The sequence below is a fragment of the Lucilia sericata genome, unplaced genomic scaffold, assembly GCF_015586225.1.
Source record: "Lucilia sericata isolate MDLA Ls3-8-SP2 unplaced genomic scaffold, ASM1558622v1 Contig000089F_arrow, whole genome shotgun sequence".
Taxonomy (NCBI): Eukaryota; Metazoa; Arthropoda; class Insecta; order Diptera; family Calliphoridae; genus Lucilia; species Lucilia sericata.
Genome location: NW_023994122.1, coordinates 697,501 through 721,805, shown reverse-complemented (window position 1 = coordinate 721,805; position 24,305 = coordinate 697,501). Strand labels below are relative to the sequence as shown.

General features: G+C 26.6%; 1 protein-coding gene across 4 annotated transcripts in view; it reads left to right on the top strand.

Annotated features, from left to right (window-relative positions):
- Positions 1–238: 238 nt before the first annotated feature.
- Positions 239–24,305, top strand: part of LOC119599824 (sex determination protein fruitless) — an 88,145-nt gene continuing 64,078 nt past the window's right edge. For all 4 annotated transcript variants that reach the window (XM_037949726.1, XM_037949725.1, XM_037949722.1 and 1 more), the window contains exon 1: positions 239–761. The gene's annotated coding sequence lies outside the window, so the exon portion shown is untranslated. The remainder of the gene's footprint in view (positions 762–24,305) is intronic.

Here is a 24,305-nt window from a genome sequence, read left to right as displayed (position 1 = left end):
GAAAATTACACAATATTAAAAAAAATATGAAAAGAAAATAAAAGTGTCATTTAATTATTAATAAATTTTTGTGTCTTTCTTTAGCTAAATTTCAAAACAAAAAAAAATAAAAACAAAATTTATTAGAAATTAATAAAACAAAACAGAAATTAAAAATAAAAACCAACAAGTGCCTTATTACAAAAAAAAAATCAAACAAAATAAAATTATAAATAAAACAAAAAATTTTTTAAAATAAAATAATTAAAAATAAAAATTTTGTTTTAAAACATATTATATAAAAACCTATTTACTTTAAAAACAAACAAAAAAATTATTAAAATAAATTTATATCCCTTTAATACCCCTAAAACAAATAAACACGCCTGGAACAAACATGTGCCGTTTAAAGTTTATGGTGTAACTTTTTTTTAACTATAAAAAAATTATCAAAAAAAAATATATATCATTGGTGCTGTGTTGTCAATGAAATAATTGGTTTTTAACAGTTTTTTTTTTAATTGGAAAACAAATTTTTAAATTAAAGAAAAAAAATCAATTTTAAAGATTTAAATTACTTTAAAAAAATCAAAATTTTAACGGAAATTTCAAACAACTATAAGCTGTTCACCTCTCTTTGGGATTACCTTTGCCATATAACTATCTTATTGGATTAATTTTATATTATTTCTTTGTTCACCCCGGAGATTTAATAAAAAAACCGCAAAAATTCAGCCAAACTTTGGATTACAATTTTTAACCAATTATTTTCTATCTCAAAGGTTAGTATTACAAGTTATAAATACATACATTACCAAAAATTAATTATAGTAAAAATTTTGTACACCTGCAAATGTTAGAAAATTATAAACATTGTCAAATTTTGACAATTCGGGTGAACAACTTTTCAGTTTTTTTCAACCTTGATTTGTTTATATTTTGGGTTAATAACTTTATAACATTGTCTTCATAAACGTTTAATATAGTTATTGATGGTTTAATATTAGCATTTTGTATAAGAAAAATATACTTTATAAACCAATAATAATGCATTAATAACATTTTCATACAAAACAAATTTTTTATATAACAATTTTTAACAAAATTTTAATTAAATTTTGTTAGAAAAAAAAAATTATAAAACAAAAGAAATTTACAAAAATAGTTTTAAATTTGTAACACAGGAAAATAAGCCAAATTTTAAATAGGTTACTAAAGCATAGCTTCTTCTTACCACTATTAATAAGGTATTAAAAGTCATCCTAAATACTACATAAAGTGTGCGCTAAGCGAGACATTAGCGATCAAAGATCACAAAAATCTGTTTATAGGAATATCTAACTTATTATGCTTCGTAAGCGTTTTGATACCATTATAATTTCTATAGAAAATTAAATTTCCTAAATTTTTGTTGAAGGCTATTTTTGCATATTATTAGTAGTTTTTGAGCTATAGTACATGATATTTAATTATATCGAGGCACTATATTCAATAGTCTCTATCTGTCATTTTCATGAAAATAAGATTTTGATGGCAAAATATCCACCAAACTATCCCGCATCAGTAACATAAATTTTAAAAGAAAAAAATATTTTTTGGCAATTTTATAGCAATTTCTATTTTGGATAATTTTCTGTTGTAAAACAAGTGTTTTTACTAATTTGGACATGCTGAACACAAATCCACAAATTTAAAATCGGTTTAATAGTTTTCGAGATATCGCTCATTATGATACTAATTTGATTAATTTTATTGCTGTGTTTAATCATATAACATCGATTTTTGATCAAAACCTTATAATCTGTTGCTTTTTTAACAATTTGGTTTATATTACTTTATTAAATTGCATAAAATATAATATTTATTGATATTAAATCAAATAAAAAATTTATATTTCTATGAAAAACTCTCTATCTGAAGGTTGTAAAAAAATTTTTCGTAGAAAAAAAGCTCTATCTGATATAAAGTGAAAGTGAATAATTCTGCAAATAATGCAAAATTTTAAATTATTTTTATACCTATAACGATTTAGAATAGGGTCTTAAAAATATATTGTAGAAGAAAAAATTCAAAAATGTTCACGAACTAGATAAAAAACAGTTTTTTTAGAGACTATTGAATATAGTCCCTCGATATACCATTGTGTTTTTATCTTTTTGAAAATTAAGAAATGGCTACAAAGTCTGATTTTGATAAAATTTGATGGGAATACTACTTTAAGTATGTAGATTTTCAAATTCTACCCTCTGGCGCAATCTGAAATTATGGATGGACAGACATTGCATGACAATTTCGATTGTTATCCGACCAATCTATATTAAGATTTACAAATGGAAAAATAATGCAATGTAGATCGAAAACAACTAATAATAAGCAAAAATAGTCCGAAGTTATAGGAATTACAATAAGCTAAATATTTGTAAAAAAAACAGATTTTTGTTTCCCAATATATCACTTAGCGTATTAATTTTGACATTTAACCCCTTAATTAAGTCCCCAAGACAAACCCCTGCACCATCTATCATTTAGCTATGTAAATTTCCTGGGCTATTATTACTCTACTTTTGACAAAGAAATTCTTAGAAAATGGTGTAAGATTTCTTTTGAGCAAAAACAAAAAACTATCAATTTTGAAAAATAGGGGAAAATAAGTGCAATATATTGAAAAAAATCTTATTCTTGAGTAATATTTTGATAGATATCCCAATAAGCGACTATAAAGCCCTTAAAGGAAATTGTATAAGCTTTCTTTTGAGGAAAAAAAAAAGGGCCGATTTTGAAAAAAAATATATAAAAAATATTTATTTTAAAAATTATTTTAGAAACAGCGAAGACATAGCTTTCTAAGCAGCTTTGGACACTTTTTGCTAGGACCAATAGATGAAAAGTTTCACTCTTTTGAAAAAAAGCCTGAATAACCCTTAAACTCCGACAGTTCTTCACCGATAGAGCTGAAAATTTGTGTCTGGCCTACTATTCAATAGTACCTTGATTATTGAATAGCTTTACTTTCACAAAACTATATATCGTCACCTGAAACGCAAAACGGCCCTAACTAACCAAAAATTCAAAATCGATTTCATTGTTGATTATAATGTATTGCATCAAAACAAATGTCCACACAAAAAATTGAACTCTTCCGACCAAAATTAGCTATTTTATTGACAAAAAACAAAAGGCCCTATCTACAAACACATTTAAATATTAAAGGTAAAAAGTCCAATTTATCCACTTTTTTATACGCCATTGTCAACTATCATAACAACTGATAGGTTTCACTATTTAACAATTTGTTTTTTTACTACAAATAAATCGCGTTGATAGAAACAAACTTTTCATTTTCAATAGTTTTTTGCTTCTCCTGTAAAATTTTAAAAATGTTAGATAGGGCCGTTTGCGTTTTAGGTGACGATATATTTTCCATTATTATAAATATAATATTCTTCAATTTAAAATGCTTAACAGTAAAGAATTATGGTTTATTACTCAAAATAATTTCGAAAATTTTTTTTTCTCAAATCGCAGATACTGCAAAACTATTAGAGGTATGACCTAATCTTTCACATGGATCTCATGGAAATTTTCCAAAAGTTCTAAAATTAGTTTAACAATTTTTTTAAGTTTGAAATTTTTAAACCTTCGTCTGAAAAGTTTACTATTTATGATTATACCACAGAGTAGGTTATCTTATGAAAATTAAAACTTATATTTCAATCGATGCGTTGTTTAGAATGGTCCTGATTTCCCTATTAGCGATTGAAAATCCTGACCTCAGTATAATTTTTCGAAATGGGTCTCAAAAATTCTGTAATTTTGAGTGGGTTGGGGAGGCATATTGTTTGCATATTATAATCAAAAAATTTATTTTGAACATATTGTACTGAGATCAAGATTTTCAATCCCAGGTAGGGAACTGAGGACTATTTCCATAAAAATTGTTTTTTTTTTCTGGTATGTATTTAATACCATTGAAACGCATTGTTTTAAAGGTATTCCTTCCAAAAAGTGGTTCTCGGGACACCCGTATTACATAAGTATTCTCATAATTTTAATTTATAATCCAAATATATTTTGTTAGTGTTGAAATTCAGAGCTATTGTGCATTCAATTAAAAGGGTTATATTGCTTTATAACATATGTACAGTTCCAGTTCGCAACTTTTGCAAATGTACAGAATTGAGTTTTATATTAAAATTTTAAAATGCTAGTATTTTCTGTTCTTTCTTAAAGAAATTATATAACAAAAAAATCATACGTTTTTTAAGGGTTTGTTTAAAATAAGCTTTTTGCAAACCATTTTGTAATATTTATATGTATGTATTGTTTTATATTTTACAATAATATTGTTATTTTTTATTACTTTAAAAAATTTCTTATCTGCAAAAAAAAAAGCAACAACAATGTCTAATGAAAGTGAAATGATTTAATAAAAACTAAATAAATAAAAAACCAAACTAAGTCCAAAATCCACGGCAGATAGTAATATGTAATATTTCATTTAAACGTAAACAACTATATAAAAATTAGAGAGAAAATTTTGTTAAACTAATAAAACTAAATGAATGAGAATTTTTAACGATAAGTTAAAATTTCGAAAAAATTCTACTACGCTCTGGATTAGGACTCACAAAACAAACACACCCATTTTTTTTATATAAATACTACAAAAAAAATTGCTAATTTTAATACAGATTAAAAATTTACGAAAATTTAAAAAATATCGTAAACAATTAATACGACAAAACATTTGACCACACGTGTAGTTTAAAAATCTTATCGTAAAGACAATATGGGCGAGTGGGCGAGAGAGGTATACAGAGAGAGAGCAAAGATCTTATCGTAAATTTAGTGTGAATTAATGGAAAAATTTCAACAATTTTTCACCCAACCACCAACAATTTAAAGTTCAAAAATCAAAATATTTGCAACTGATAAAAATAGCACCAAAACAAATAACTAACAAACAAAAAATAATTAAAAACAAATAAATTATTAACTAAACAATACTAAAACATACATATTTAGTAACTGCATTTACGTTAAATATTCTATTATTCTATTAGAATTGTCAGGTGACTGCCCCTTTGTAGTATTCGTAAATTAAAAAATTATATTAATTTCACACGCCTACACTCATTTTGCATAACAAATCAAAAATAATTTAATTAAAAGTTCATATACAAAATATGTAAAGAAATTTTGAAATAAATAACAAGAAAGCTAAAGAAAGAAACTATTTACAGAAGAGCAGCTAAAAACAAACATAATTATTACAAGTTCTATTAGATTTTTTCTAATTTTTTAGTTGTTTTTTTTTTTACTTAAATCTCTAACGTCACAGACATTTTGTCATTTAAACTAAAATGATAATTAGCACTTTTTTTCATAATAAACAGCATATACACACACAGATAGATATTTAAATAAAACAACAAATAAACTACACAAAATTCATCATACCAACCAATTAACAGTGTCAGATAGATAAACAAATGAACATTTACACTCTATACTATTAAAAACATTTTGTAATATATTTAACCCATGTTTTCAAGATTCTCAGATAGATTTTCGAGAAATTTTAAAATCATATTTAATGTCATATCTTTTAGAATATTATAGTTTAGTCCTTTAGACTGTTATACTTAAGTCTCTGTTTATGGGTTTATTATTAAAAAAGGATTAAAAAAGTACCATTTGGAGAAGGAAAAAGTACCAAAAGAGTTTACTCTTATTAATTTTCATTCCATGAGGATTCTATATGTCCGATTTTATGTTTCTATGTTCAATATTGCAGAACAATCAAAAAGTACCAGTTAAAGAACAAAAAGTACCAAAAAGTGCTCTTTTATAGACAACAATTTCATCGCGATACTGTGTGTTTAATTTTATGTTTCCAGGTTTAATATTTAAAAAAAAGTACCAGTTAAAGAACGAAAAAGTACCAAAAAGTCTACTATTATAAGATTTCATTCCATAAGGATGCTAAATGTCCGATTTTATGTTTCTATGTTCAATATTGCAAAAAAATCAAAAAGTACCAGTTAAAGAACGAAAAGTACCAAAAAGTGCACTTTTATATACTACCTTTTCTGCAGGATGCTGAGTGTTTAATTTTATATTTCTACGATCAATATTATAAAAAAGAATCAAAAAGTACCAGTTAATGAACTAAAAAGTACCAAAAAGTTCCCGTTTATGGATTTTTAGAATGTTTCTATGTTCAAAAATTTAGAAAAATCAAAAAAGTACCAGTTGAATGACGAAAAAGTTCTAAAAAGTCCCCTTTTATAGATTTTCATTTTATTATAGAAAATTCAAAAAGTACCTTTTGAAGAGTAAAATAGTACCAAAATATCTCCTTTTATAGATTATTATTTAATCCGCTACAATTCTCATTTCTCAAATACAATATTATAGAAAACTCAAAAAATAACAGTTGAAGAACGAAAAAGTACCAAAAAAAAGTACTTTGTTACGGATTTATCGCATTAGCATATTTAGTGTTACTAAATGTACCAATTTTTAAAATTTTATCGCTTTTATCCCTTTTTGGAACTTTTTCTTAACGAAATACACATTTTATTCCAAAAAGTTGCAAAATCGTACAGGGAGAACATCATTAAGTATTCGTATGTATAAGTCCATAAATAGAACCGAATGTTTTATGAAAAAAGTACATTTTCGCCCATTACTTACATTATCCATTTACTTCCCATAAGGACCTAAATTCAAAAAAGTAACAGACACTTGTCCGCTTATTTTTTAGGTTACAACAATAGGTATTAAAGTTTGGTAGTACCTTTTTTAGTTTAGGAGGTATGAGGTTACCAAATTTACCCGTTTTTGCCCTGCAGAGAAGGGTACATTCACCATTCCATTTGCAACTTCCACAATATAATTTTCCGACCCTAAAAGAAGTTTTCTTATAGAAACTTAGCCCTTTCAAGGGTTAAAATCAATTTTCTGTTGCATTATGTTGCATTTTAGAAGGGTGTCGCAAAATGGGTGTCAAAGAGGGAGGAGGGCCACCAACAAAAACATGAGGAAATATATATTTATATGCGAATATCGTGCGTGTTTTTTTACAAATAATAATGTATGCGTTAAAATCTTAAAAATACAAAAACAAATGGCTAAGTATGAGTGCATAAGATGATGAATGTTTATTATAAACATCAAACATCATGTATGTGTGTGTGTCTGTGTGTGCAGTACTATGATGATTATAATGATCATGATGATGTTAGTGAGTTAGTTAGTTAGCAATATGTTTTATGTTTACGGAAAATGAAAAGCTGCCGACATAAATGAGTGGGTCAACATTTTGCTTTAAAATCCACAAGACATTGTTGTTTGTGTTGTTGGCTGTTTTAAAATACAAAAGTCTACTTGTGCCGCGCTACATGCTTTTGCAAATTGGCTTACTATAATAATGCAATTGTCACTTATTTGACTTTGTAGTTGTTGTTATGTTGCCTGCAACTTTTGTTTTGTAAGTGTGTGTATATTATGTATTTAAGTGTTAATGTCTGCCTTGTAATAAATTATTTTAATTTGCTTTAAATTATTATATTTCATTCTTGTTAGCTGTGCTATTATTATTTTTAAATTGAAAATATATGTATAATTATATTAACGCGTTAAATATCACATCATTTTGATTTAATGCCATTTGTTTGTCTTGTCGTCTTGTTTTTTTCCTCTTGTTTGCTCTGTCTGTTGAAATTGGCATTATTAGTATTTTTCATAAATAATAACATATCTTGTATCTTACATATTTGTCTAAATTGTTTAATTTATTGATTTTTTATACCGACTATGCTGAGAATTCATGTAAAGATGCAGCGGTTGTTTGCTTACTGAGGCGTATGAGTATTATTGATTTAAGAAGTGTAATGCAATTTGTATGCATTTTTTGTTAATCATACGCAGTGTAGTAAACTTATAAATTAATATAAATATGTACCTATGTACTCATAATAATTTTGTTTAATGCCAATAAATAAGATACAATAAATTTATTTTGAGAAAAATAACTACAAAACAACGTTTTTTCAATATTGGTTGTTATTTCAAAAATAAGAATATTTTTAATTAAAATATTTCCGGTTCCGGAAATTGCATTGAATTGAAATTGAATTAGAATTAAGAACTCAACAAGAACTGAACTAGAACTGAACTAGAACTGAACTAGAACTGAACTAGAACTGAACTAGAAGTGAACTAGAACTGAACTAGAACTGAACTAGAACTGAACTAGAACTGAACTAGAACTGAACTAGAACTGAACTAGAAGTGAACTAGAACTGATATAGAACTGAACTAGAACTGAACTAGAACTGAACTAGAACTGAACTAGAACTGAACTAGAACTGAACTAGAACTGAACTAGAACTGAACTAGAACTGAACTAGAACTGAACTAGAACTGAACTAGAACTGAACTAGAACTGAACTAGAACTGAACTAGAACTGAAGTAGAACTGAACTAGAACTGAACTAGAACTGAACTAGAACTGAACTAGAACTGAACTAGAACTGAACTAGAACTGAACTAGAACTGAACTAGAACTGAACTAGAACTGAACTAGAACTGAACTAGAACTGAACTAGAACTGAACTAGAACTGAACTAGAACTGAACTAGAACTGAACTAGAACTGAACTAGAACTGAACTAGAACTGAACTAGAACTGAACTAGAACTGAACTAGAACTGAACTAGAACTGAACTAGAACTGAACTAGAACTGAACTAGAACTGAACTTGAAGTGAACTAGAACTGAACTAGAACTGAACTAGAACTGAACTAGAACTGAACTAGAACTGAACTTGAACAGAATTAGAACTGAACTAGAATTGACCTTTTATTTTGTAATTTACTAACAAAATCATCTAGTATTTTTTCATGTATAATTTCAAATAATTTTGAATCATTTGATTTAATCATTCCACCTTAAATAAATTAAAAGAAGGAAAACATTTATTTATTGTCTAACAATTAGGTCGCATGACAAAATTGTCACATTTTTTATATTGCAGCTTCTAGTCTCTATAATTTAGTTAAAAAACAACATAAATTAATTTTGTTGTTTTCTGCTTATATTATTAAATGTCTGAGTTGAGTTAAATCATGCTAAAATTTATTATTAAAGAAAAACAATGTTTTTCTCCAAATAGTTTTCTAAGGCTATTTTTAAATATATTTTGCTATTTTTGCTAGCCGGCAATCACATTTCAAAGACATTTGATAAATATATATGTATTTAAAAAAATGTTTTGTATATGAAAAAAAAAAATTTTTCAAAATAAATTAGAATGGGGTTACTGTTGTAGCACATGTTGTTTAATAAATGTAAGAAAACCACAAATTTAAATTTTATAAAAAATACAGAATGTTAAGAACTCCGTTAGTAGATTTAAAATAAATTTACAATCATTTAAAATTTTAACTTTTTTTAATATTATCTGTAATAAGTAAATAAAATAACTTTAATCAATGAAAAAGTTTGTTAATGTTACAACACTTTTTATTATATATTTAATCTTCCATAATATGTGAATGTAATTATCATAAACACTAGCAAATTAACTTTTAAATATCTATATAAATAATATTTAGTATTTGTCATTTTCATTTCATTTTGTTGACCTAAATTTGTTTCAATCTTCGTCTAAAAAAAAACAAACGCAAAAAAAAAAATAAAAAACAATCCACTTAAGCTGCTTCCCCAATGTGTGTGTGTGTATCGCATTAGATACATACATATTTACTAAAAGATATTCGCATTTTAAATTGTTTTTGTTTTTTTTTTTTTTTTGCTTTGACAACATAAAGAAAAATATCGCAAAAAATTATTTTCATGAGTGTATATTTTTGTATATTATTTGGCGTTAAACTCATGTCATTTATTTGTGTATAGAGTAAATGTGTGGGTTGTTCATACAAAAAACCAAAAATATGACACAGTCATAAGCAAAATTTCAACTCTAGTACTTTTTAGATTTTTTTTTTGGCAAACGTATTTACAACCATAATAAAATGTTGTATTTCATACAACAGCTATAGCAAAATTTTGCCCCTTAGCATTTTTTTATTTACAAAAATTTCTATAGATATATAAAATACCCTATAATTAGAAATGATTAGTTATAATGACCTTTAAAAGGTCAATTTAAGGAAAAAAAAAACCTAGTTAAATAGGACAAATTTCGTATGATTTCTTAATTGCTTTATACCAGTTTTTAACGCAAAATAAAGCTATTGACATTCTCGTTCAATCGGTACCAAGTTTGTCAAAATGCTTGTAAATTCTGCTTTTGTGAAAAGTGCCATTCATGTGTACGTTTTATGAAAATACCAAATTATTCATCAAAATTTGGTCCTAAGTAGGGCCTGGAATACGAAAAGTATAAAAGTGCCAGGTTATCCCACTTAGAAAGTTCTTGCTTTGGTTTTATTTATAAAATTTTTCAATACTTACCAACATACTTAATCATAATTTAGCCCTCATTAAACTTATTTATTAAAAAAACAACAACAAATAAAGCTACTAACTGAAAAAACCCAGCAAACCACATAAATGTGTAGGTTTTAAATTTTAAAATATTTTCACATACAATGAACTCTCTCAAAGCAAATAATTTGTGTAAATTATTAAAAATAGAAATATAAATAAATATATATATATTTTTTGTTATTATATTAAAACCTTAATACTTGTAATTTTAAATCTATCATCAGCCTAACACCTTTTTCGCTTAATATTCCTCATATTGTAACCAATAAAATATTTCAAGGTTATTTTTAACCCCCAAAAAAAAAACAACAAATAACACAGGGCATATAAAACATATAAAAATGAAATGTAAAAAAAAACATACAAACATTTAAATTTACTTTTATTAAAACACCATTAAACAAACAAATATTCGTGCAAAATTTATTTAAAACATTTTTTTTGTTAACCCCCAAATAATCTTATTGATAACCTTCATTTCATACCTTATTTCAAAATTTTGAATAAATAACAACTATAGCAATAATAAAAAGCAAAACTATTTGTTGTTAACTATATTGTGGTTAATTTTTTTCTCATGTTTTATTATCATTTCGTATTGATGTGTATGTGTGTTATAAACACTGCAAATAAAGTGGGCGCTTATTTTCGGTTATTTTGCCAAAAAAAAAAATTCATACAAATCGCATTGTATACTTGTTAAAACATTTTATTTTTTCTATATATATTTAATTTTTTTACATGCATACATCCCTACATACTCGTAGAATATTTGCACAGTTGGCGTTTAAGTACTTATTAATAGTACCAACACACACACTATGTACTACAATGTATGTATATTTAGTACTTTATACGATTATATTTAAATACTGTGTACAGTACAATACCTAAAAGTTATAATATTTGCGTTGTTAAAAATACATACATATGTATTTGTTTTGTTATTGTAGTTACAGATACGCCAAAAAATTATGCATATTTTTGTTGTTGTTTTAAATACACTTGGAGAAATTATGCAAAATGTTTACGATTTATAATTATTACAAGATAAAATAACATAAAAATTTTGACTCGAAATTTGTTGACATAAAAATGGATAAAATTGGTCCTGCAAGAAACAAAATTATACAATTTTAACGTTACGTTCGAGTTCAGTCTAGTTCAGTTCTAGTTCAGTTCTAGTTCAGTTCTAGTTCAGTTCTAGTTCAGTCTAGTTCAGTTCTAGTTCAGTTCTAGTTCAGTTCTAGTTATCTAGTTCAGTTCTAGTTCAGTTCTAGTTCAGTTCTAGTTCAGTTCTAGTTCAGTTCTAGTTCAGTTCTAGTTCAGTTCTAGTTCAGTTCTAGTTCAGTTCTAGTTCAGTTCTAGTTCAGTTCTAGTTCAGTTCTAGTTCAGTTCTAGTTCAGTTCTAGTTCAGTTCTAGTTCAGTTCTAGTTCAGTTCTAGTTCAGTTCTAGTTCAGTTCTAGTTCAGTTCTAGTTCAGTTCTAGTTCAGTTCTAGTTCAGTTCTAGTTCAGTTCTAGTTCAGTTCTAGTTCAGTTCTAGTTCAGTTCTAGTTCAGTTCTAGTTCAGTTCTAGTTCAGTTCTAGTTCAGTTCTAGTTCAGTTCTAGTTCAGTTCTAGTTCAGTTCTAGTTCAGTTCTAGTTCAGTTCTAGTTCAGTTCTAGTTCAGTTCTAGTTCAGTTCTAGTTCAGTTCTAGTTCAGTTCTAGTTCAGTTCTAGTTCAGTTCTAGTTCAGTTCTAGTTCAGTTCTAGTTCTCTAGTTCAGTTCTAGTTCAGTTTAGTTAGTTCAGTTCTCTAGTTCGTTTAGTTCAGTTCTGGTTCAGTTCTATTCAGTTCTAGTTCAGTTCTAGTTCAATTCTAGTTCAGTTCAGTTCTACTTTATCGCAGTTTGATTTCATATAAAATCTTTTCAGTTGAATTAACATTATGTTGGTTACAATCAAAAATTAGACTAAGTTATTCTATGTTACTTGGTTTTCTTTTCTTAATTAAGTCTGAATAAACAAGTAATATGTTTCTCGAATTTTCTATTTTTTCCTTCTTTTTGTGGAAAATTCATTGACTTTTGAGTGTATTTCTGTAAATTCGTAAAAGCAAAAAGGAAAAACAAAAATAAAATAAAAAATATTTTCATGTTTATTTCGTATATGGGCATTTTTTAAAAAAAATTTCGTTGTTTTAATTGAAAGCTTTTAATCCAAATTATAATGTATACAACCAGAATATTACTACCATGCTTACATACATCAACTCTAAAAAACAGTATATAGTTCAATGTACAATATATGTATGTATGTACTTGTGCAAAAACCCTATATTTTTTAAATCCTATGTACATTCTACATAGGATTGTTTACAATAAATACTAACAACATAATTAGCAACAAAGTTTTTACTTTTCCATATTGTAGCTTTTTCGATAATTTTTCACAATTTGTGCTCATAGTGATGTTAGTTCGAAATTCTTTTTTGTTGTTACACCCCCTCAAAGAAATGATCTCACATAGATACTGTGGATATTGTTTTTTTTATTTTTTTTGCACACACACACACCCTTTTCGTTGTTTTGATATATTGTAATCAATGTTTAATTTTATTTTTAATTTTGAGATTTTTTTTTTCAATATTATTTTGCTATTTTTAGTTTTTGTTTGACGTAAGTTCTTTCATTACTTTTAGGTTGTCATTTAAATTTTATTTATACTCTATTATTATTTTATTTTTCATGAAAATGCTTTTCAAATTACCCTCTAGTCATTAGAACTACATATTTATATATAAATTTATATATTTAAAATTATTATTTTTTTTATATTTAAGAACCCTTTTTAAACCCATTTTCATTTTTTTTACTTCTTGTAGTTGTTAAATTACTCATAATACTCATAACTTGATTACATTATTGTTTAAATTATTTCCCTTTTCTCTCTCCTAATGCTGTCATAAACTTATGGTTTATTTCAAATCAATAAAATAGTCGTGTCAATTGTTGTAATTTCTGGAATTTAATTTGAAATAATTACAAATTAGTTCTTATACATATTAATATTATTTTTTATTTATTCTTCATACTCGCACTTTATAATTTATACAAGATTGCTGGGGTTTTATTTATTTATTTTTCTCTATAAATGTATTTGTTCGTAGTGTGTTAATTTTTATAGAAACTATTATTTAAATGCAGCAATTAAATTTATTATGAATACACGCACAATTTGGATTTTGTCTTCATATTTTGAGAACAAAGGTGGACCTTTTCACATTTTCGGAGTAGGGGCATAAATAATTGGTTATATTAATATACATAGTGATTTACAGTTTTAGTTCAGTTCTAGTTGTAGTTCAGTTCTAGTTCGGTTCTAGTTGTAGTTCAGTTGTAGTTGAGTTCTAGTTCAGTTCAGTTCTAGTTCAGTTGTAGTTCAGTTGTAGTTGAGTTCTAGTTCAGTTCAGTTCTAGTTCAGTTCTAGTTCAGTTCTAGTTCAGTTCTAGTTCAGTTCTAGTTCAGTTCTAGTTCAGTTCTTGTTCAGTTCTAGTTCAGTTCTAGTTCAGTTCTAGTTCAGTTCTAGTTCAGTTCTAGTTCAGTTCTAGTTCAGTTCTAGTTCAGTTCTAGTTCAGTTCTAGTTCAGTTCTAGTTCAGTTCTAGTTCAGTTCTAGTTCAGTTCTAGTTCTAGTTCAGTTCTAGTTCAGTTCTAGTTCAGTTCTAGTTCAGTTCTAGTTCAGTTCTAGTTCAGTTCTAGTTCAGTTCTAGTTCAGTTCTAGTTCAGTTCTAGTTCAGTTCTAGTTCAGTTCTAGTTCAGTTCTAGTTCAGTTCTAGTTCAGTTCTAGTTCAGTTCTAGTTCAGTTCTAGTTCAGTTCTAGTTCAGTTCTAGTTCAGTTCTAGTTCAGTTCTAGTTCAGTTCTAGTTCAGTTCTAGTTCAGTTCTAGTTCAGTTCTAGTTCAGTTCTAGTTCAGTTCTAGTTCAGTTCTAGTTCAGTTCTAGTTCAGTTCTAGTTCAGTTCTAGTTCAGTTCTAGTTCAGTTCTAGTTCAGTTCTAGTTCAGTTCTAGTTCAGTTCTAGTTCAGTTCTAGTTCAGTTCTAGTTCAGTTCTAGTTCAGTTCTAGTTCAGTTCTAGTTCAGTTCTAGTTCAGTTCTAGTTCAGTTCTAGTTCAGTTCTAGTTCAGTTCTAGTTCAGTTCTAGTTCAGTTCTAGTTCTAGTTCAGTTAGTTCAGTTCTAGTTCAGTTCTAGTTCAGTTCTAGTTCTAGTTCAGTTCTAGTTCAGTTCTAGTTCAGTTCTAGTTCAGTTCTAGTTCAGTTCTAGTTCAGTTCTAGTTCAGTTCTAGTTCAGTTCTAGATCAGTTCTAGTTCAGTTCTAATTCAAAAACACGAAAATTTTTCATAAAATTTTAATATTAACAATTCTCTAAAACAATTTCAACCAAAACTAATATTTTTCTTTTTTTCTTTATTTTCAGGTAATTTAAAATTTCAAATCCTAAAAACCCCAAATGTTAAATCTAAGTAACATAAATTTGGTATGAATGCTGAAATGTAATGATTAAGTATTGGAATTTAAATTTCAAAAATATTATTGTTTAACTAGAAATCCATCAATTAAACCCTTAATTGGCTATGCCACGTCTCTGTTCCATTTAAATGCCTGGCAACAAATAAACTTACTTACTATATGTATGTATGTAAGTATTTTACTTGCATACAAATATAATCACAATCAATTTAATAAAAACTGTGTTAGAATGACAAATCATGGTATCCATTTTACACAATGTTTGCACTGTGTCTGTCCATCGTCATTCTTACATTTGTCTTACATTTTGTATGTGCGAATGTATGTATGTCGTTTTGTAAATATGTATACATATGTGCATACGTAAGACTGCAATTGTTGAAGAGAAAAATAACGCACTCTAAACACTTGTACGAATAGTTTATAATAAATAGTTTTATATATTTTTTTTATATTTTCTTCCCCCACTTATGAAATTTGCCATACGTCCTGCCTTCTTTGAAATTTATCTATCTATTTATTTCTTGAATGTGTGCGAAATTGTAATTTATATTGGTCTACTACTAAATGCAATGTAAATGAAATTGTAAGAGCAGTGAATTAAATGTTTGAAATCGTTAAAGTTTAATTTTTTTTTAATAAAAAATCCTAAAAATATATTTTTTAGTTAAGTTTGATCTTAAATATCTTTTAATTCATTATTACTAATCTTAAAGCTAAGTGCCAATTTTGATTTAATTATCTAAAATTTCTCTACAAAACTCTTCTTTTCTGGACTATAGAATAAATATAAATGTTCTTAGATAAGAATTAAAAAAAAAACTTTAATAGAGAAACTTATCGTCATTTTTCAAGTATTTGAAAAGCGGAAGGTTGATAACCTAATTATTTTGTTTAATTTAGAGTTTTTATTTCTGATAGGGTACTATAGGAATACTGATTTATTTAGATGTGTTCTTTCTTATTTAAACAGTTCGAGTTTTACATTAATGTCAAGACTAAAACCGGTAAGGAAGTATTTCCTTTTTGCAAGAAAAAGGAATCATTAAATTTATGAAATTTAATGATAAAAAGAAATCATTCCTTTAAAACCCTTAATGCTAGTGCTAAACGTCACGCATCATATACGCGTAAATGCGTGAGTGCAATAAGTTAACAACAACAACAACAAAAACATATTCATTTACTATGGTGTGCAAATCATGAAAGAAAATAATAAAAATCTAAAGAAAAATTGCAAATTAAAATCAGAATCAGAATTTGAAAATGTGTGCCACTGGGCGTAGGTGTTAACAGTTTGTTTTTGTTATTATTGTTGCAGTTGTTATTCTTTCCACAAATAGCAAAAAAAAAAAAAAAAAAAAACAATTTAAGAATAAATATTGTTAAATGTTTCTATGTATTAGATCTAAAAAGTACGTGAATGTTTTGTATTTATATCTGCAAGTACTTGTTTACTTAAGATTGTCTTATATAATTTAAAGTGTAAATAAAAAAATGGGATTTTCAAATGATTTTTATGAATTTGTTACGGAATTTTTAATAAAGGGTGAGGCAAAGCTTAAACCGTAATAAATATTGTGGGATATATATATTTTTTTAAAACTAACTGCTAAATGTTTATAATAGTGAATACATAGTCAAAAAAACAGCTGATTTTAATTATTCACAATATTATTTGATTTGTGAACTTATCCTTTAAAATCTTTTAATTTACTTTAATTTATACTAATAACTCTAACTTACTAACAACAAAAATATTATATGTAGCTGCCATGAAACTAAATTGTTATATCTTCTTACTCCATTTTTTCTTATTTTCAAAATAAATTTAATTGTTATTGTTGCCGTTGCACATTTTCAGTTTAGCTGCTGCTGTTTTTTTTACGCAATTAAAAGTTTATGTAAATATTAACATTAATTACAAAATATAAATTTCTATTGCTGTCATGTTGTCTGTTTATTGCTGCGTTGCCGCTGCTGTAGTTTTGTTGTGCAGTGTTGTCAGTTTCACTTAAATTATAATTTTATTACAATGTTGGTGATGACAACGACAACACGACGATTACACAAAACTTTAATTTGACGTGCAAAGAAAAAAAAAATTCTGAAAAATTATTGTGCAGAAAAAAATATGTCAACAACATCTATTTCGAGAATAGTTTATGCAATTGGGATTTTTTTTTTTTAATTTCTTTTAATAAATTATAAAATTATCTTAGGGAGAAAATTTGATTGCAGAGTCATTCTAAAAATTTACATTATTACCTTAAATATAAAATGGTGCTTAAAATAGGCACGATAATTCGACCAAGTTAATAGCCAGCAACAAGTCAGAGATTCTTAGTTTTTTTGCTCAGACACTACTTATTTAGTTGGTTGGCCCCTTTCTCCCCTTTCTTCTAAGGAAACAGTCTATGAGCTAGACAGACCTCTTCAAAGTCTCGAATCTGGCTTTTATAAAATGGCAGTTCTCCTTATTATAAGGGCAGAAATTGTCCTTACAGCCTTAGTAATAGGTTTTATTGCTAGTTCTCTTGTCACTTAAGGAATTAATAACATAGCTAGAGTCCGGAGTCCCAAATATTATGGAAAAACGCTCTTTAAATTACACAACTTCGAATTTTCAAATTGTCCTTGTTTTACCCACTAAATCTATACTATTCATAAGAAAACCACAACAACAAAAATACTCTTAAAAAAAATAACAAATCAATTTGATTACATTGACAAAACAGTTAGAAAATAAGAAAAAAAATCTACACAAAAAATGTTAATGAAACCTTTTTGCAAGAAAAGCAAAAAATAAACAGAAAACTTAAAGAAAACCTTAAATTTCAATCAGTATTCAAGAAAGAAAAAACTTATTTTACTTACACTTATACAATGGACTCATAGCAAGCAAGAAAAAAAATCTGTTTAAATTCAATTTCTTTTATTTTTACTCTTTTTTTATTCTCCGTTCACTCTTATACTACAATATTTTATTCTTCTTTGTAATTGAACATAATAAATTGTACATACAAACTGATAAAATGATGTCATTTATGACTATTTGCTCATAAATTTGTTAACTATGACAAGTGGCTAAACGTAACGTACAACTATACGCACTCGTTCATACTTACTACAAAAAAAAAAACCCACCGGCCAACCCTTTACCCCCCTCACCCTCGCTAAATAAAAAAAAAAACTAAACTTTTTCTAATTGTGTAAAAAATAATTTGACAAATGTAGAAAAATATTTGTGTGAGTGTAAATATGATAATAATAAATTTACACTGTTATAACTGTAAAAATTCCATGTAAAAATTAATGAATACACCGTTCAAACCAGAGTTTAAATATTAGTAGATGCTTTTATATTTTTATTTTTGACTTTGCAATAAATATGCATTTACCTCATATTTAAAAATATGCATATTTAAAAAATGGTTCTGTTCAAAATATTTCTAGTATTTTTGCTAAAAATATTTACCCATACAAACTATTGCATATTACAGCTTACAGACAAATATAAAATGTTTTCACTTACAATATATTACGCAGCAACTCGCTAACATATTTATAATACCCACATATATTTCATATGGCTTGCCTATAATATTAAAATATTTTCCTACACAAATTATTCGCAGTCAACAATATTGAAGCCATGCGAGCAGTAATATACGAACATGAAATGTACGCAAGCAGAGCATATATGTGCCGACGAAAACACGAAACAAAACGATAGTCGCGACTATCAGGTTACAATATTTTTACTATCAAACTTAAATATTATTTACTATAGGAAATGACTTATGGTCTAAAATTTAACATTTCATGTTGAACTTGAAAAATTATAAAATGTGAAAAATGTATGCAAGATATAACCAAATTTTATTTAGAAAATAATTGAAAACGTTTATATCTATGTATGTTTTATGTATATTATGGGAAAAATGTATGCATGAAATAACCAAATTTTAATTAGAAAATTTTTGAATTGAATTATTGAATGTATGTATTTATTAAATTTATGTTTAATTTTTATGTGGAGTATTAAAATGTATGTATTTGTATTGATTGTAATATAATTAGAAAAAAATTATATAAATACTTAGAGGATCATATGAATGTAAAAATATATTCAAATATGTATATATGTAAAAAATTGTTTTTACAGGCTATATTTAAACATATTGTTTGTAACAGGATGACAATAAGTTTGTAAACAGGTAGTAATGCATTAGTAGTGTCTATGAAATGATCAATAATGAAGGAAATTATAGGTATTTTAGAAATTTGTAACAGGATGGCAAAAAATTAAGAGGGGACATAAAAAGTTGTTTTTGTAATTTTACATTGTGAAAGGTTAAAACAACAAAAATGTATGAGTGTATTACATACATATACAAGTATGTTTTTCAGATGCATGTGTCACATTTCTATAAATTATTATTACATGCACTCAATTATCTTACAATAATGAATGAACAGGCGCGAAGAAAAAAATATATAGGTGTTAATAAATTTGCATATGCCATTGCCAACCTTTTGAATTTGCATGAGAGAGACTAAATAATAATGATATTTCTTTCCTCTTCTCCCCACCACAAATTCAAGTAAAGAAAAAAAAGGATCTTGCGTAAACCATCGTTAAGGAATGTGCGTAAAATGATAAAGTAGGAAAGAGAATTTCTACTACAGGTCATTTTTATGACGAATGTCTTTTTGCATCACACGTACATATCTTCTTCCCTCCAAGAATTCAGGGAAAAAATGACCTATCGTAATCCACCGTTATGGAATGTGAGTGAAAAGGAGGAAAGAAAAGTGCTGTTACAGGTCATTTTTATGACGAATGTGTTTTTTGTTATTGTTTCACACATACTTACATACATACATACATATGTATATACAAAACCAGATATAAATGGTGTTGCATATTTGAATATATTTTTACATTCATATGATCCTCTAAGTATTTATATAATTTTTTTCTAATTATATTACAATCAATACAAATACATACATTTTAATACTCCACATAAAAATTAAACATAAATTTAATAAATATATATGTACATTCAATAATTCAATTCAAAAATTTTCTAATTAAAATTTGGTTATTTTATGCATACATTTTTCCCATAATATACATAAAACATACATAGATATAAACGTTTTCAATTATTTTCTAAATAAAATTTGGTTATATCTTGCATACATTTTTCACATTTTATAATTTTTCAAGTTCAACATGAAATGTTAAATTTTAGACCATAAGTCATTTCCTATAGTAAATAATATTTAAGTTTGATAGTAAAAATATTGTAACCTGATAGTCGCGACTATCGTTTTGTTTCGTGTTTTCGTCGGCACATATATGCTCTGCTTGCGTACATTTCATGTTCGTATATTACTGCTTGCATGGCTTCAATATTGTTGACTTCGAATAATTTGTGTAGGAAAATATTTTAATATTATAGGCAAGCCATATGAAATATATGTGGGTATTATAAATATGTTAGCGAGTTGCTGCGTAATATATTGTATGTGAAAACATTTTATATTTGTCTGTAAGCTGTAATATGCAATAGTTTGTATGGGTAAATATTTTTAGCAAAAATACTAGAAATATTTCGAATGGGAGCAATTAAATATATTATATTCATAAAATATATTTATATTTTAATATTACATACGTATGCATAGGAGAAAATATGCATTTTGGTTACTAATATATTAGTAATTTTAATCACTGGTTCAAACTACGTAAATACATGCCTACACTTATACGCGGCCATACACACATACATCCATACATAGATATGAACATTCCCAAGTACTTTTATTTAAACTCACATTTACTTTTATTGTTTTACGTTAATTTTGTGTTTTGTTTTTTTACTCTTGTACTTTAAATTGTAGGTGTGTGTTTTAGCTTCTTTAACTCTATTTTTTTAGTATTTCTTTCCCTATGACTGACTGAAAGTGTTGTCAACCATTTTGAACAAAAAGTACTATTTTTGGTACTTTTTATAAGCCTTCTTATAGAGCGCTTTTAAAAGTAACTTAAATTAAGGAAAAATTGAGTAATAGATACCTGAGAAAAGATAAAGATATTGAAATGGTACTTTTTAAGTCCCTACTATGTTAAATCTTCTTTGTATAATAACGTATAAATAGTACTTTACATGGTACCGTTTAAAAACTATTAGAATATGGTAGGTATGGTACACCAATGACCCATTTTGTACAATTTGAAGTTCATTTTCTTACTGAAATAATAATCTAAAATTGTTTAGAAACCTGAAAGAAATTACAAGCAGAGTAATAATTTTCCACAATTATTTATTTAGGACTTATTTTATTCGATTTTAAATAATTTTAAGGGTATTTTTAGTGCTATTTTGAATAGACTTTTAGAGTACATTTTACTATACTTTGGCGTAGTCTAATGAATTTTCTATGGTCTGGTCTATAAATTAGTCTAGGGACTAGTCTATGAAGAAGCCTTTGCGTTATTTACCGACTATCCTATTATCTAGTATTTAGAGTATAGTCTATAGGCTATTCTATTATCTAGTTTATAGACATCTCTATATATTTGCCTTTGGAGTAATATATAACATTATAATCTTTAGAATAGTATATTGTCTTGTCTATAGAGTGGTCTATTGTCTAGTTTATAGACTTCTCTATTATGTAGTCCATAGGGAGTCTATAGACTCCCTATTAGTCTATGGACCAATCTGGTGATAAAAATGGACTTGTTTATTTACTAGTCTAATGACTAATCTGGCTCATAGATACAGATGAACTGTTAATTTTGAGAGTACTTCATAATGATATATAATTTCCAAAAAAAAAAAAAAATGATTTGGTACAAATGGAATCAAAAAAGTACAATTGTTAATGCTGTTTTGTACAATTTGAAAATTCTATTTGCCAACCCAGGAACATGGTACTTAAATTGTTCCTTTAAGGTTCCTTTAATTGAAATAATAAAAGTACTTCTAAAAGTATCGCTGAAAAACTAACATTGAAATATAACAAATTAAAAAGTTTTCAACAAAAAGTACTATTTTTGGTACTTTCTATAGGCATTCTTATGGGGCGCTTTTCAAAGCATTCTTTTAAAGCTAATATTTTTAAAGGTTTAATTGAATAATATATACCTGACGAAGGATATTGATATGGATAATATTGCGTTAATAGTACTTTAAATCGTAACGTCCAAAGATTTTTCAAATAAGGCTCTCAATTGTTTCTTTAAGGTTCTTAAAATAGAATTTTCATAAAAGTAGTTCTAAAAGCATGGCATCAAATACTTATATTGAAAAATAATAAGTTAAATAAAACCACTTTTCACTACTTACTCCCTATTTTAGAACGACTATGTCCTTAGAGGTATGTATTTTCATACCATGCTTGCTTACAAATAGTGAGTTAAATAAGTACTTATAAAGCCCGCTTACAAAGAGAAAGCTAAGACGCGGTTCACACACAGCAACTTTTGAGTTTGTGGAAGAGATAAGAAGAAATAACATTTTTCTTTATTCTCTCTCTCTCTCTCTAATGAAATCACCTCACTACTTACTCCTCAATTTAGCACGATAATTACTTTAATCACTTAAGTAGCTGGATTACAAAGAGGTAGTCAAGACACGGTTCACACACTTTATTCTCTTTCATGTAAAATCAAAAAGTTTGCTTTGTGTGAACCGTTTTTAAATAAGTAGTTTTGTTTTTGGGATCCTTTAAAGTTGTTATTACATATAATTTAAAAGTACTTCGAACAACAGCTTTTACTTCAAATATCAACTTTAAAATGTTCTTCAAAAAATATTTAGAATTATACTTTCTGATAGTACTATTATATCGAAAAGTACCTTTCAAAAATAAAAATGATAAATTTTAAAATATAAGCACAAAAATCACAAAATTTACATTACTCCCAACCTAATTGAAACAGCAAGTGCAGCAGGGAAAGGGAATGTTGAGTGAGTGGTGAAAATTAAGTGAATTTTGTTCTTTTCGCAAAAAAGAAAGAATTACTAAATACACAAAACAGTGCTAAATATTAACTAAACTTCAACAGCAACAACTGCAGCACAGTTCTCTTGAACAAATGTTCTTTTTTCTATAATGTTTTCCTAGAAATTCTAACACAATTAAACTTGAAAAACTTTCAAACATAAAGTTTGCAGCACACAATTTCCAATTAGTACAATATTTTTTGTAAAAATAAAGAAAAAATATAGAAATATAGTAAAATTTGTCACAATTTAAATAGTCTAAAAATAAAGTTGATACCAACACTATTAGTTTAAACAATTTCAATTTAATTAATTTAAAAAATTTTTTAAATAAAAATTTTATTCATTACACAGGTGTAGATAACTTAACCAATCATTCAAATGCTTTTTATAAAACAATTATTAATAAGCAATAAATTGTAAATATGACTTGGGGAAAAAATGTTTTCCAATAAAATCATTGAAATTACAGCAATACAACTGTGTTTTTTATTTTTTATTATTGAATAATATTGCTAAATAAAATAAGTAAATAAAAATCATATTAAAATCATGTCTCTGTGACACAGCAATGTTTTTAATAATAATGAACAAACTGCACATGATGTTTTATGGGGGGGAAAAATACATATATATAGTATAAAACTTAATCGAAATCAATAAATATTTATATATAAAATCAGGATTTTAAGGTAGCTAAGAGTTGTTGTTGCTGTTCCTTGTAAATGTAATTTTTATTAAAAGTTTATTTAATTAGAAGTAACGGAATCAACTACCGTTAACATAAAGTTGCAAGAAGAAGAATAAATAATGGACAAATATTTAAAGTTGTTAAAATAACTTTTTGTGCAAAGAATTATAATATAAATTGAATAAAAATTATACAATTCTTCAGTAGAGTAGTTTACACTTAGGAATTACATAACTAAGAATCATTACAAAGTAATGTATGAAATAACTACATTACACATTACTAAAATTTTAACACATTTTGCTAGCCCGTTCATTTTGATAGATTGTGCCTTGGAGGCAAATAAACTGAGCGTAAACTAGTGCCGCGGGTGTATCATTGAGTCCCCACGTCTAGTACTTTCTACAGCAAATCTGGCTCTTAATAAGCATTCTGTTATATAGCCCTAAACTAGCCCAAACTAACAAACCCACTAATGACTTGTACCTAGTTTTAATAAATACTTCCCATCATATGCATTACTTTTAAGTAATCGAGTGGCCACTTACATATAATCTAATACATAAGTACTTATTTCTAGGCT